Raw genomic sequence first — 14350 nt, 5'->3', positions numbered from 1 at the left:
CCTTGCTACACAAACCTCTTTGGTTTCGTTCTTTAACTCGGGCCGAAAGGTTGAGTAAGTAGCTGACCCTTCTGATTGCCCTCCTAATGCGTCATCCCACCAAATGGCGTTTCTGGAGTCATCTTAGACCGCTTTAGTCATCCACCTCTCGAGTCTCCTTTTCCAAAGGCGATGGTCGTTAATCAGGCTGTTAAATAGCTTATCTCCAAGAGCCTTCTAAAAACAGACCAAGGGGATGTAAGCAGTTCAAGAGAGCCTATCCTCCACTTCAGTTTGGGCCTTCTTATTCAGCAGCCCGGGCTGGGTCCTTGATATGATCTAGGGCATGTTATCATGTAACAGGTAAAAATAAAAATATTTCACTGAGAACGGGGAGGTGCGTCCAGACTAAGAAGTACACACTTCTCAGACCATAAACCATAGCACTCCAGCACCTACTTCTGAGAATGAGCTGTAGGGAAAAGGTCAAGTGTGGGAGGTGGTGTTGAATTCTTTTTCCATTTCTAAATCCCCACGAGCAAATTCACTGCTTGGGACGAAAGAGCAGTGTGGTTTTGTGGAAAGAGCACACGTCTGGAAGCCAGACAAACTGGGTTCTACTCCTGGCTCCGCTACTGCCTGCTCTGTGACATTGGGCTATTCACAAAACTTCTCTGGGCCTCAGTTTCCTCAGCTGCAAAGTGGGGATCCAATACCTGTTCTCCCTCCTACTTTAAACTGGTAGGACAGGGAGTATATCTGGCCTCTTTAACTTATATGTACCCCAGTTCTTGGAACAGTGCTAGACACACAGTAAACATTTAATACCATAAAAAGGCCTATCTCCAGTCTCTGATTACCCAGCTGAAAATATCAGTTTCCTACTGAACAACAGGCATGTGTGTGTGTGTGTGTTCATTCGTTCAATCATATTTGACTGCTTACCGTGTGCAAAGCACTATGTTTGTGGTTATATACATCTGGGTAGATTATGTGCTCTTAGACTCAGGTTGAACAAATCCCCAAATTTAGGGTTTTATTAGGTCTTATGTAAATCCTCCAGGTTCAGAATTTGAATTACTTTCTTTCAAGGGATGAGTGATTGACCCCAAACAACCCCAGTTTCCCCAAAAGTTCAGGGAACCTTCAAATAAGAGCATCATTTTTGTTTTATAAATGGCAATTAAAAACTGACTATGTGTCAAGAGTTTTCCAAGTGCTGGGGTAAATAAAGAGTTGCCCCAAAGTCTAGAGGGTCAGGAAGACCTTTGTGTTAGGCAGCAAGCAGTGTGGTGTTTCAGTCTGGTCCTCAGGCAATGCTTCTCCTGGGAAGCACATGCAAGATCAGATCACACATGCAAGATGAGTCTCCAAGGTAGGAAAGCAGATAACCCATAATCCTCAATTAGAGAAAAAGAAAATCATTAGAAGCAGCAACAGCTTTTACTGAGCTCTTTTGAATGGCTAACATGTGCAAAGCACTGTGCTGAGTGCCTGTGTGCCACTCAACCGCTTCACTATTTTTTAGTGGTATTTGTTAAGCACTTACTATACGCCAGGTATTGTACTAAACTCTGCAGTAGATACAAGCTAATCATGTCCCACATGGGGCTCACAATCTTAATTCCCATTTTACAAATGCAGTAACTGAAGCAGAGAAGTTAAGTGACTTGCCCAAGGTCACACAGCGGACAAGTGGCAGAGCTAAGAACCCAGGTCCTTCTGACTCCCAGTCCAGTAGTCTACCCACTAATAATAATAATAATGGCATTTGTTAAGCACTTACTTTGTGCTAAACATTGTTCTAAGTGCAGGGATAGATACAAGGTAATCAGGTTGTCCCATGTGGGGCTCACAGTCTTCATCCTCATTTTACAGTTGAGGTAACTGAGCATTAGGCCGTGCTGCTGCTTCGAGACCCTTCTGTGTGTGTAGAATACTATATTAAGTTCTTGGGACTGTCCAATAGATGTAAAAGAAATACTCCCCACCCTTAAGGAACTTACATGGGCTGCCAGACTGCACATACAATTGGGAAAGATAAAATGAACAGAGAGATGCATTAGTCCCTGGATGGAATTTCTCCTTTGTCTCGAGGCCCTTAGATCAGGTCTTTCCACATTCTCACATGGATTCCTTCCTGCTAAATGTTGGGAGGCGGGACGGAGAGTCCAGAAATTGCCCGGCTCTTCTGCTCTGGGCAAGGTTGCCCTGTCATTCGGGGTTCTTTAGACCGAAGTCTGTGACCCCTGAGATCCCATGAATCTAATAAGGAGTGGAAAAAAAGGAAAATAGGGCTTGGTCACAGAAGGCCTCTTGGGGAAGATGTGCCTTCAATAAGGCTTTGATAGGGGGGAGAGTGATAGTCTGTCGGATATGAAGAGGGAGGGTGCCCTAGGCCAGAAGCAGGATGTGGATGAAGGATCGATGGTGAGATAGAGACAAGATCGAAGTACGGTGAGAGAGTTGGCAGAGGAACAAAGTGTGCAAACTTTGTAGGAGAGCAGCGAGGTGAGGTAGGAGCAGGCAAGGTGATTGCGTGCTTTAAAGTTTTTGTTAAGGAGTAGTTTGATGGGAAGGTGGATGGGCAACCACTGGAAGTTCTTGGGGAGCGGGGAAAATATGGACTGAATGTTTTTGTAGAAAAATGATCCTGGCAATAGAGTGAAGTGTGGACTGGAGTGGAGAGAGAGAGAGGAGGTCAGCAAAAAGGCTGATACTGTAATAAGGCAGAATAGGATGAATTCTTGGATTAACATGGTAGCAGAGCAGTGAGGGTACTCACCCTGATATTGCTGCTCCCTTGCCCAAAGTCCAGCCAGCCCCTCTGGATACACACCCATGTCTGGACAGGGCTCCTGTCCCCACTTCCACCCTCACCCTAGAACTGGACTGCCTATGTAGCCTTTCCCCACCTAACCCCGAATAGGATTCCCACATCAGACAGCCCTCCGGGAGCTCAGTTTGGGCTTTAAACTTCCTGAAGAGAAACCAAGGTCCCCTGGGAGAGCTCAGCTAGAACTCCTGGTTTGAAGACCCCTAAAGTACTTTGTCCAACCAAAAACCCCTTTCATTTTAGTGTCCATCTCCCCAACTCATGCTGAAGCTCCCCAGAGCTCTCTGAAATCCTTAAATAAGGGAGGAGGAATCCCCAGCATCATTCCAGCAAACAGGGAATAAGTGGGGCAGACTGGTGATCAGCCTCTGAGCTTGTCACTGCACTGTAAGATCAGCCCTTGACACATGACTGGAGCGGTTTGGGATCATTATTATTACCTCAGTTTCCCGTGAAGACCTGCAGATTAAGAGTGGCTTTTCCAGACTCGCTCCCCAGGTTCAAAACAAGACTAGATCCCCGGGCAATCGTTCAATTCAGTGTCTCCCAGAAACCGCCCTCAACCGGATGTCAGGGCTTTCTGAGAACTGGCCTGCTCCCATCCAGGACCCCAAGTTCTCCAGCCTCGGGCACACCGATTGTACCAGGATGGAGCCCCTCATGAGGCTGATCCTGAGATGACTGAGGGACGAGGGCATCATACCCTGATCTGGGACTTTGGAGCATGTGCTGCAGACAGTTGTGCTCAGATTCTGAAGGGCAGATCCTGATTCTATATTCTGGGGAGCAAAGAGGCTGAGGTCAACCATGTTTCAGCTTGGGATGCAAAGGAGATGGAAATACAAATCTCCTGGACCCTTCTTTGGCCACAGCACAAAGTCCCTCGGGATTAACCACAGCACCCTGAACGGCTCCTTCCCCGCACCCAAGAAGTGCTTATGGAGCCAATCCGCCCCGTTCCTGGATCCCGTCAGCCGAGACAGAGATAAGGAGATCGCGAGATGGCAGTGCCAACCACTGCACCTTCCGTTTCCCCCGGGGCGATGAGGAGGAGGGAGTCGGTGTGAACATTTGTTCTAGCTTCTTTCCACGGGACTCTCTGGAGCCTGGGTTTGGCTCCCCAGCAAACCTCATCGCTCGCAAGAAGCATTCACTAACGTGACAGATTTAGTCTTGGTTCCGGGGGTGAGCAGAGTCTCCAGGACCCAAGGCCATTGCGGGCCCCAGTGGTCCCTAATCCAGACACCCAGCTGCTCTGATTTTACACGTACCCCCTAAAACAGTCAACCAGATATGTATCCCCACTTTCAGGCTGTGTTCACCTTGGATTGAAGCAGATTCTTGAAGGGAAATTGAGAGTCAGGCTAATTCTAATGTAATTCTGAATTTGCCAATTTTTTTCAGAAATCCCCATATTACTTTTTTCCAGCATAAAATCATTGCCAATGAACATTTACAGCATAGAGCTCGTGTGCCTACCTGCAGCATTTTGCTAAACAGAAAACCCGGAGCAGCTTCCAATCCTGGGCTCTCCAGAAGTCCAGAGTAAACTCTCAAGTAATTATAGCAAACCCGTCTTTGGCTTTGGGAAACAAACCCTGACTTCATTCCAGTTCTTAGTTCTTGGCAGTTCCCCTAGCATCTTCTCTCATTATTTCAGTTGGTTTGGTCTGGTGACAGAACATTAATCAACTGAGCATTTTGCCACTGTACTGTTGGGAGTCACGGAGGAGGTTGGCTGGTCCTGGAGCCCCAGGTAGAAAAAGCTATGAGTGATTTTATCTCCTTAGTGCAATTTCTAGCAAAGAAGCTGAAAGGCTGGTTCTCTCTCTCTTCCCCTCCTCCTCCCTCACGCAGCCTCTCCTCCAATCCTAGTTAGCGATAAGATTGGAGGTGGAGAAAGACTAGAGTCACCCAGCTACCCAGTATTCTGAGGAATCCAATCACCAGCTTCAAAAACCCAGTGTCCAATCTTTTGTCAATGGCAGAAATGGGGGAACATTTGGAACTAATGGAAGGAGAAAGCCTCAGTTCATAGGGGGGCTTGATGGATGTAAAATCCTCATCCAACTTCTATTTTTGTCATATTGGAGAGTTCTTTATGAATAATAAAATCACCCTCTCTTTAGGGGTAACCTCAAATAGTCCATTTGAGTTGATCCCCAAAATCACTAATCGGCTGGCCTGCGGTTCTAGTAGCAGAGGATTACCTATTTCTGCAAGCCTACCCTATTATGCATCAAAACAGGGAAGCAGCTTGGCCTAGTGGGAACAGCATAGGTCTCGGAGGCAGAGGACCTGGGTTCTAATATGGAATCCACCACTTGTCTCCTGTGTGACCATGGAGTAGTCACTTCAGTGTGCCTCCATTCCCTCTTCGGCAAAATGAGGATTCAGATTTATCCTCCCTCCTTCTTAGATTGTGAGCCCTATAATAATAATAATGATCTGGGTAGATACAAGGTTGTCAGGTTGTCCCATGTGGGGCTCACAGTCAATCTCCATTTTACAGATGAGGTAACAGGCACAGAGAAGTTAAGTGACTTGCCCAGGGTCACACAGCAAACAAGTGACAGAGTCAGGATTAGAACCCACAGTCTCTTATTCCCAAGCCCTTGCTCTTGCCACTAAGCCACGCTGCTTCTCATGTGTGACATATATCTACCCAGTGCTCAGCACACAGTAAGTACCTAAATACCGTTATTTATCAAAAAATGTATGCAGCACACCAGCTCAGTTAAAAATCAAACAGTGATATTTACATAGACCACTGTACTATGCACTTACTATGTGCAGAGCACTTTCCTAAGCACTTGGGAAGGTATAATATAACAGAGTTAGCTGACAAGTTCCCTGCCCACAACAAGCTTACAGTCCAGATGGGGAGACAGGCATTAATACAAGTAATTAATAACAAATAATTTAAAGATCTGTACAGAGTTTTTCGGGGTTAAGGGTGGCACAAATAAAAATGGAAGGACTCAAGAAGTTACCACCGTCCCCCAGCCGTCCAGCATGCCTAGCTCTAAACCTTCCCAGTCTGGAGATGATCAAATTGAAGGTTTCTGGAGAAGCAACGTTGCCTAGTGGAAAGAGCACAGGCCTGAAAGTCACAGGACCTGGATTCTAATCCTTGCTCTACCAGTTGCTTGCCATGTGACCTTAGGCAAATCACTTATTTGTGCCTCAGTTTCCTCAACTGTAAAATGGGGATGCGATACCTCGTCTTCCTCCTTAGACTGTGAGCTCCATGTGAGACAGGGACTGTGTCTGACCTAATTCACTTGTACCTTCTCCAGTGCTCAGAACAGTGTGACACACTGCCATAAAAAAGGAAATCCTCAATCTCCCCAGTAGCTTGCTCTAGGCTTAGTGGGCAGCCTTCTTGCTGACTCCTTCATTCTTCTTTCAATTAAATCCCAGGCTGTGTAGGTCTCCCCTCTGAAGATGGGAAGAGCTTTAACTTCTTCCAAACAGCCTGTAGTATTTGAAGATAAACTGAGGCACTCCTTGATCTCGTTTCTGTAAACACAGCCCAAACTGTCATCGATCCATTTTTACTCCCTTCAGTAGTAATAATAGTATTTGTTAAGCACTTACTATGAGCCAAGCACCGGGGTAGGTGCAGGTAGAGTGGACGCAGTCCCGGTCCCACACGGGACTCACAGTCTTAATCCCCATTGTACAGATTAAAGTCGCTGAGGCACAGAAGTTAAGTGACTTGCCCAAGGTCACACGACAGACAAGTGGCAGAGCTGGGATAAGAACCCTCATCCTCCGACTCCCAAGCCCATGCTCTTACTATCCATCTTCAGCATTAATGTATACACATAGTCAGTGATTTATTTGGCACTTCACCCCAATATACTGGTGTTACTAACCACTACGTCACATCCTCCTTTTTGCTCCCGCTGTACCTACATGATCGACATCTGCTACCCCGCTACGCCCACAGCAGGGATCATGGTTTTGGCACCTGGTTACGCTGACCAGAACAGTAAGCACTAAACTACCATTGATTGATTTGGCTAACAAACTCACTACAGCCCAGTGCAGCCAGAAGGTCTTGCCTGGTTAGAACCTAATCTTTAAGAACGGTGACTTAGACAACACTGTAGCCTTACTTAGACCCACAATTTTCTCTCGAACAAATAGCTCACTTCTTGGCACCAAATCTCCATTTTCTCTTCATCTGATAACGTAGTTCAGGGAGGGTTGAGTGAGCTTAAGTTTAATAGTCCTTATGTTAAAAGAGAACATGCAAGTCATCCACCTGATGAAAATTGAAATCTCACTAGAAGACCTCGTTCTCCCGTCTAGGAAGCCCACTACGTTCAGCACTTGGGTTTTACACAGATAGTACTATGGAGCATCAGACCTGACCTAAACTCCAGCTGTCTGCTGCAGTAAGCATCTTCTTGCTTTAAAGGACCAAGAAACAACCTTTGATGATGGGAGCTTTGATTACCACAAACAGCCTTCCACCATGGCCAGGCAAATTCCACCACCCTTTAACGGGAGCATGATGACCTGCTCAGATAGCATATAGCTTTTTCGAATAGATCGATCCCTGGCAGATGAAAGCAAATCAGCCACTGGGCAACCTCTCTCCTTAAATTGGACCTATCTTTCCTTCATTTTGAGGACTCCCAGGAAGAGCTGAATTGGCTTCAGAAAAACCTCTTCCCAAGTTCCAGTAAAATGAGGGACACCACTGTTCTGGAGCTGATTCTGAGTTACTCGATGAGTGACCCAGGCCGGTGACCCGATGCAGGCAAGTGATGGCCCCCTGGAGTTAGCAAGGTTCTACACCTCTCAACATAAGCGTTAAAAAGAGTTTAAACCGACAGGGGTTTTTTTCCAAAGTTCAATATAGACTGGCAGCTTACGCACAAATGATATTGACAAACATCAGTCATTATGACTAGTGTACTCTTTACACTAACCCAAACAAAAACAAATTCACTGTTGATATTGACAAATAGCAGTCATGACTAGTGGAGGCAACTTTACACAATCCCAAACGAAAATCAAAATGCAGTATGGAAAGTGACAAATATCAACAGTCATTATGACTAGTATACACAACTTTACACTAATCCAAACAAAAACAACACAAAAACCCAAGGTGTTTTTTATGCTTGGTTACAGATCTAGCCTAAAAGCTAATTCCCGAAAGTGGTTGGGTCCATTTCAGTTATCACAACACACCAGAGGTTACAGTGGAATTGGGAAGCAAAAAGACGTAGTTTATTAGTGGTAGATAATGGATTTCTTCATATTATATTTTCACGAAACCATAACATTATCCTTAGGGCCTGATAATTTGATTCAAGCATCGCAAGGTATAGCTGCCCCTCAAAAGAAGTACGATTTACTTTAGAAAAAGGCACATGTTAGGAAGATCAATTTGTTTCTAAGCATATTTCACCTCTAGTCTGAAAGAATCCTTGTGTTGCTATTACTACTAATAATAATCATGATACTTGTTAATAGCTTATTTTCCAAGCATTCACTATATTAAGAGCCGGGGTAGATACAAGGTAACTCGTTCAGACACATTCCCTTCAGAGTCCCAGAGTGGCCATCTGGCAATAGGTTGGAATGTTTTCCAAGTCAGTGCTTTTCCAGTTGTCTCTACAAGGACACTGGAAGCATCTCATCATCATCATCAATGGTATTTACTAAGCACTTACTAAGTGCAGAGCACCTTACTAAGCACTTGGTCATTCAGCGTCTGCTCACAAACACCTTGCCTACGTTGGGATGGGCCCCATTGGCTCCTGAATCTGGGCAAAATATCCTGCTACCAGTGTCCTCACAAGCCCTTCTGAGGTTGAAACATGGAAGCTGGAGTGCTCCAGACTGGAAATTTCTAGACCACTCTTCAAAGACGCACAAGAGATGGTCCTCCACGCTGCTGGCTGAGAGGCTGCCTATGGACAACAAATTCCACCCAGCAGTATCCCTGGCCTAGCAGAGAAGCAGCATGGCCTAGTAGCAAGAGCATGGGCTTGGGCATCAGAGGATGCGGGCTCTAATCCTGGCTGCTGTGACCTTGGGCAACTCACTTCATTTCTTGCTGCCTGAGTTCCCTCATCTGTAAAATGGGGATTAAGACTGTGAATCCCATGCAGGGTAACCTGATTACTTTGTATCTACTCCAGCACTCAGAACAGTGCTTGTCACATAGGAAGCACTTAACAAATACCATAATTATTTTTATTACCCAGCATTAGACTGGGCTGTGTCAACCAGACCCAAGCTCACTTCCGGTCCTGCCTCGATCCCGCCTAGCCTTGCCCAGGATTCTACTCAGTCCCGCTTGGGCTGCGGATTTCTTCCTCAGGCAGGACTCCCCTCGGTGGGAAGTGGGTATCTGGATTTCAACTTTCCTCACCTTTAGTGGGGTCCTCCTTTACTCCCCAAAACTACATCCCATAGTGAACATAGCTTTGTTCACACTCCCAGGCTAAAGAGGCCCGGCCCTGCTGCCAAAGTTAAGACATGGTTTGCTTTTATCAACCTCGGCCGAAGGAGCGGTGGCTGCCAAATCCCTCCTCCTCTGCAGCCCAACTCCAACCTCTGCCTAGCAAGAGGCCAAACTTCCCTTTATAGAAAGCCCCCTCAAAAATGAGAGAAATCTTGCAATACTCACACAACAAATCCATTTCATGGACTGAGACGGGACGTGACTTCTGGGGGAGGCTGCAGCAAGTATGGCAGCCGGAACGTGGGGGAGGTGGAGCAAATAGTGAGAGCCCCAGCTGATGCAATTTAAATTCCTGAAAAAAATCCTCCTGCCGGGATTTACCACAGGTGGTGCTTTGTAAGAGAGTGGAGGAGAGGGAAAGTTTGTGGGAGGCCCTATCCTTTCAAGCTGATTCCATTGCCAGTGATACCAGCTCACTTGGTCTACAGGGTAAAGGGCCTAAATAGGCTAATACACCCCTGATCTTTCTGAATATTATATTATTATTATTGGTATTCATAATAATAACAATAGTATTTGTTAAGCACTTACAAAGTGCCAGGCACTGTACTAAGCACTGGGGTTGATACAAGCTAATTGGGTTGGACCCAATCCATGTCCCACATAGGGTTCACAGTTTTAATCCCCATTTTACAGAAGAGGGGACTGAGGCCCAGAGAAGGGAAGTGACTTGCCCAAGGTCACACAGCAGACAAGTGGTGGAGCCGGGGTTAGAACCCAGGTCCTTCTGCCTCCCAGACCCGCGCTGTATCCATTAGACCATGCTGCTTCCCTGTTGTAAAGCTTGGGTTGCCCGCATCAAACGAAAGGACTTAGTCCGCTTAGGAAATATATTTGATCCATGGCAAAAATGGTAATTTCAGCTAAATAGTGTCACTCTGCTCACCTGAGAGTACTGAAGGACTACTGGAAAATTGGTGCCCTAGAAAATCAGTCAGGGATGAGAGATTGGAAGTCCTTAATTATGCCTTCATTGTTATGGTCATCGTTACATGACAGTCAATTTACAGTCCTCGAGACTGTAAACTCCTTGTGGGCAGGGAACGTATCTAACAACTTTAATATACTCTATTATACTATACTCTCCCAAGAGCTTAGTACAGTGCTTGGCACACAGTAAGTGCTCAATAAATACCATAGAGTTTCATCCACATCACCCTCATCAGAGTGAACTGAACTCCTATTTGATGCAGAAGGCTGTACTGGATGCTCTTGAGAATGCCACAGGAAGAATCAGGGGAACATATACAATCAATCGGGGTGATTGTGATCATTTGATTTGTACAATGGCCAAGAGTTTGACCGAGTTCCACCAAACTCTCAGTGTAAATTCTTTAAGCAAGAATTGTGGAAGCTGGGAATGAGGCCAGACCGTGTAGATTGAATTATGAAGGTTACATCTATTCTTGGTTAAAATGGGTGTTGTTCTTGCTATGTGTCTGGAAACTTTACCAACTCAGAGACATTTATTTTGCATGACATTTACTGAATTGGAAGAGTTTCCTGATGTATTGGCACATAATTAGAGAAGCAGTGTTGTCTAGTGAATACAGCACAGGCCCGAGAGTTAAAATGACCTGGGTTCTAATCTCAGCTCCGCCACTTGTCTGCTGTGTGACCCAGTTACCTCATCTATAAAATTGGATTAAGACTGTGAGCCCTCTGTGGGACATGGACTGTATCCAACCTGATTAGCTTGTATCTACCCCAACCCTTAGTACAGTGGCTGGCAAATACCATAAAAAATATTTTTCAAAAGCGTGACCCAGCTTTCAAGACTCTTGCTCCATTCCCAAACATGACGGTGAAAGAGATAGGGAGGTAGGGAGGGCGAGAGGGACAGAGGGAGTAGAATAGTCTGAACAGCCCCACTTTCCCCTGATGGGTAAAGGGTCAGGGAGGAAAACCTCAGCACCCACTCAACTGGTTAAATTGTCTTGAAGTAGCCTCAGGATCTTACTGAACTCTTCAGGGCATCTAGTTTTTTTAGTAGTCGCCTTAGCCAACTCAACTAATCACGTCAAATGCCTTTTGTAATTACATTATTACGGTCTTGGTGTTGCGCTCCCCACTTTCCGTCTAAAAATCCTGCTGCCCAGATCATTCCTGCTGGATCACATTTTCAGTGGGCACATGTCTAAGCTGTATTCTTTAGGGGATCACACAGAAGGATTCTCTTTTAGGATCTTGTTGGCATTTGGAGAGTCGTGAAATCCCACTGAGTTTCCACAGTCCCCTTTGCCTGTGTGATGGGGATCCAGTGCTTAGAACAGTGTCCAGTGCTTAGTACAGTGTTTGGCACATAATAAGCGCTTAATAAATACCATTATTATTATCTATGAGCTTCTTTCTGTCATATATATAATGCACCACATGCAGTACAGAGCTGTGCATGGAGGTACTAATCAATCAATTATATTTATTGAGCATTGTCCTGAAGACTTGAGAGAGTACAATGTGGCACAGTTGGTAGACACATTGCCTGACCACAACAAGCTTCCAGACCAGAGGGGGAGAGAGAGAGATTTAATATAATAGATAAGTAAATATGGATAAGTACATAAGTATTTTGGGCCTGAGGGAGAGGTGAAAAAAGGGTGCAAAGCCAAGTGCAACGGTGATTCAGAAGGGAGTGTGAAAAGAGGAAATGGGGGCTAAGTAGAGGAAATCCTCTTGGAGGAGATTCATTCATTCATTCAATTGTATATATTGAGCACTTACTGTGTGCAGAGCACTGTACTAAGCACTTGGAAAGTACAAAACATCAATAAAGAGAGACAATCCCTGCCCACAACGGGCTTATAGTCAAGAGAGGGGGAGACAGACTTCAAAAGAAGTGAACAGGTATCAGTACAAAAAAATAGAATTATAGGTATTTACATAGATACATAAATGCTGTGGAGTGGCTGGGGGGGGAGAGCAAAGGGAACGAGTTGAGGTGATGCGGAAGGGAGGGGGAGCTGAGGAAAAGGCGGCTTAGTCTGGGAAGGCTTCTTGGAGGAGGCACACCTTCAGTAGGGCTTTGAACAGAGGAAGAGTCATTGTTTGGCAGATTTGAGGAGAGAGGGCATTCCAGGCCAGAGGTAGAATGTGAACCAGGGAGTGGCGGCGAGACAGGAGAGATCGAGGCACAGTGAGAAGGTTAGCACCAGAGGAGCGGAGTGTGCATGGTGGGACGTAGAAGGAGAGAAGGGAGGTGAGGTGGGAAGGGGAAAAGTGATGGAGAGCTTTAAAATTAATAGTGAGAAGTTTTTGTTTGATACGGAGGTTGACAGGCAACCATTGGAGACTTTTGAGAAGAGGGGTGACGTGCCCTGAACGTTTCTGTAGAAAGATAATCCGGGCAGTGGAGTGAAGTATGGACTGGAGTGGGGAAGGGCAGGAGGTTGGGAGGTCAGAAAGGAGGCTGACACACATAATAACAATAATAATAATAATAATGTTGGTATTTGTTAAGCGCTTACTTTGTGCCTGACACACATAATAACAATAATAATAATAATAATAATGTTGGTATTTGTTAAGAGCTTACTATGTGCCAGGCACTGTTCTAAGTGCTGGAGTAGATACAAGGGAATCAGGTTGTCCCCCGTGGGACATTTACATTTTACAGATGAGGTAACTGAGGCACCGAGAGGTGAAGTGACTTGCCCAAAGTCACACAGCTGACAGGTGGCAGAGTCGGGATTAGAACCCCTGACCTCTGACTCCTAAGCCCACGCTCTTTCCACTGAGCCACGCTGCTGGGATGAGTGAATGTACTAACATGGCAGCGGTTTGGATGGAGAGGAAAGGGCAGATCTTGGCGATGTTGTGACGGTGAGAATGACAGGATTTGGTGACGGATTGGATATGTGGGGTGAATGAGAGAACGGAGTCAAGGATGACACCGAGGTTAGGGGCTTGTGAGACGGGAAGGATGGTTGTGCTGTCCACAGTGATGGGAACATCTGGGAGAGGACAGGGTTTGTGTTTTTAAGCAGGCTTTGAAGGAGGGGAGAGTGATTGATGGATATAAAGAGGGAGGGTGTTTCAGGCCAGAGGAAGGAGGTAGGCGAGAGGTTGGCAATGAGATAGACGAGATGTGAGGTGCAACGAGCACGTTGGTTACTCGGTACGGTGTTCTTGCTTCAAGAGAGGCCTAAAAAATACTGTGGCTACTGAGACGCTGAAGTGACTCTTTCATATGCACCTAGGAGATAGAGCTCAGCCCTGGGAGTCAGAAGGATCTGGGCTCTAGTCCTGACACTGCCACTTGTCCGTTGTGTGACCTTGGGCAAGTCACTTCACTTCTCGGAGCCTCAGTTCCCCCATCTGTAAAATGGAAATTCAATACCTGTTCTCCTTCCTACTTAGACTGTGAGCCTCATGGGGGACCTGATTATCTTGAATCTACCCCAGTGCTTAGCCCAAAGTAAGCGCTTAACAAATACCGCTATTATTATTATTAACGTTTTATTATTATTACACATGTTTCAAGTCTTCCTGTTGTACCACTGAGGTGAGCAGTTTTCTCCTCCACGGAGCTGCTCACGCACTCTGGGGATGTCGCTGAATACCGCTGCTATGTCTTTAGTGATCAGAATGACCAAAATCCCGGGCTTCCCACTGAACTGTGACGGAGGCAGATGGTGGGAGACGAGGCTTCCCAGCAACTAGCATGTCCCAAGCCCAATCCGCTTCCCTGGTAGTGGGGAAGAGTTGCTCCGAGGCAACCACATGGAAGTGGGAGGGCTGCAGGTCGAGAGAGCGGAGTCCAAATGTATCCTGAAAATCAGCCTCCGTGCCGCCAGGGAATATTCCGCCTCTGAAGAAAGCAGAGTAGAAGGAAACCCCATGGGGCCATGCTGCAGCGACTTCAGCCTGTTCATACATTTCATTTCCCTCAAACACCCCATCGATCTTGCTTTCTTGCCAGGAGGGTTACTCAGCAGAACAGATCCAGGCAGTGTGTCAATAAATTATCAGTCAAATATGTCAGAAACCTGCCCTCCAGAAAGCGGATGGGGATAGTATTGTAAGTAAATCACAAAAAAACTTTC

At 46.0% G+C, this 14350-nt stretch overlaps 1 long non-coding RNA gene across 1 annotated transcript in view; it reads right to left on the bottom strand.

Moving 5' to 3' along the window:
* Positions 1 to 9542, bottom strand: part of LOC114806347 — a 120870-nt gene extending 111328 nt beyond the window's left edge. Inside the window, exon 1 of the long non-coding RNA XR_003754374.2 lies at positions 9474 to 9542. This is a non-coding gene — a long non-coding RNA (uncharacterized LOC114806347). The remainder of the gene's footprint in view (positions 1 to 9473) is intronic.
* Positions 9543 to 14350: the final 4808 nt, after the last annotated feature.

This window comes from Ornithorhynchus anatinus, chromosome X1 (assembly GCF_004115215.2).
Source record: "Ornithorhynchus anatinus isolate Pmale09 chromosome X1, mOrnAna1.pri.v4, whole genome shotgun sequence".
NCBI lineage: Eukaryota > Metazoa > Chordata > Mammalia > Monotremata > Ornithorhynchidae > Ornithorhynchus > Ornithorhynchus anatinus.
The sequence above is the reverse complement of the archived record's forward strand: the minus strand, read 5'-3'. Positions and strand labels throughout refer to the sequence as shown.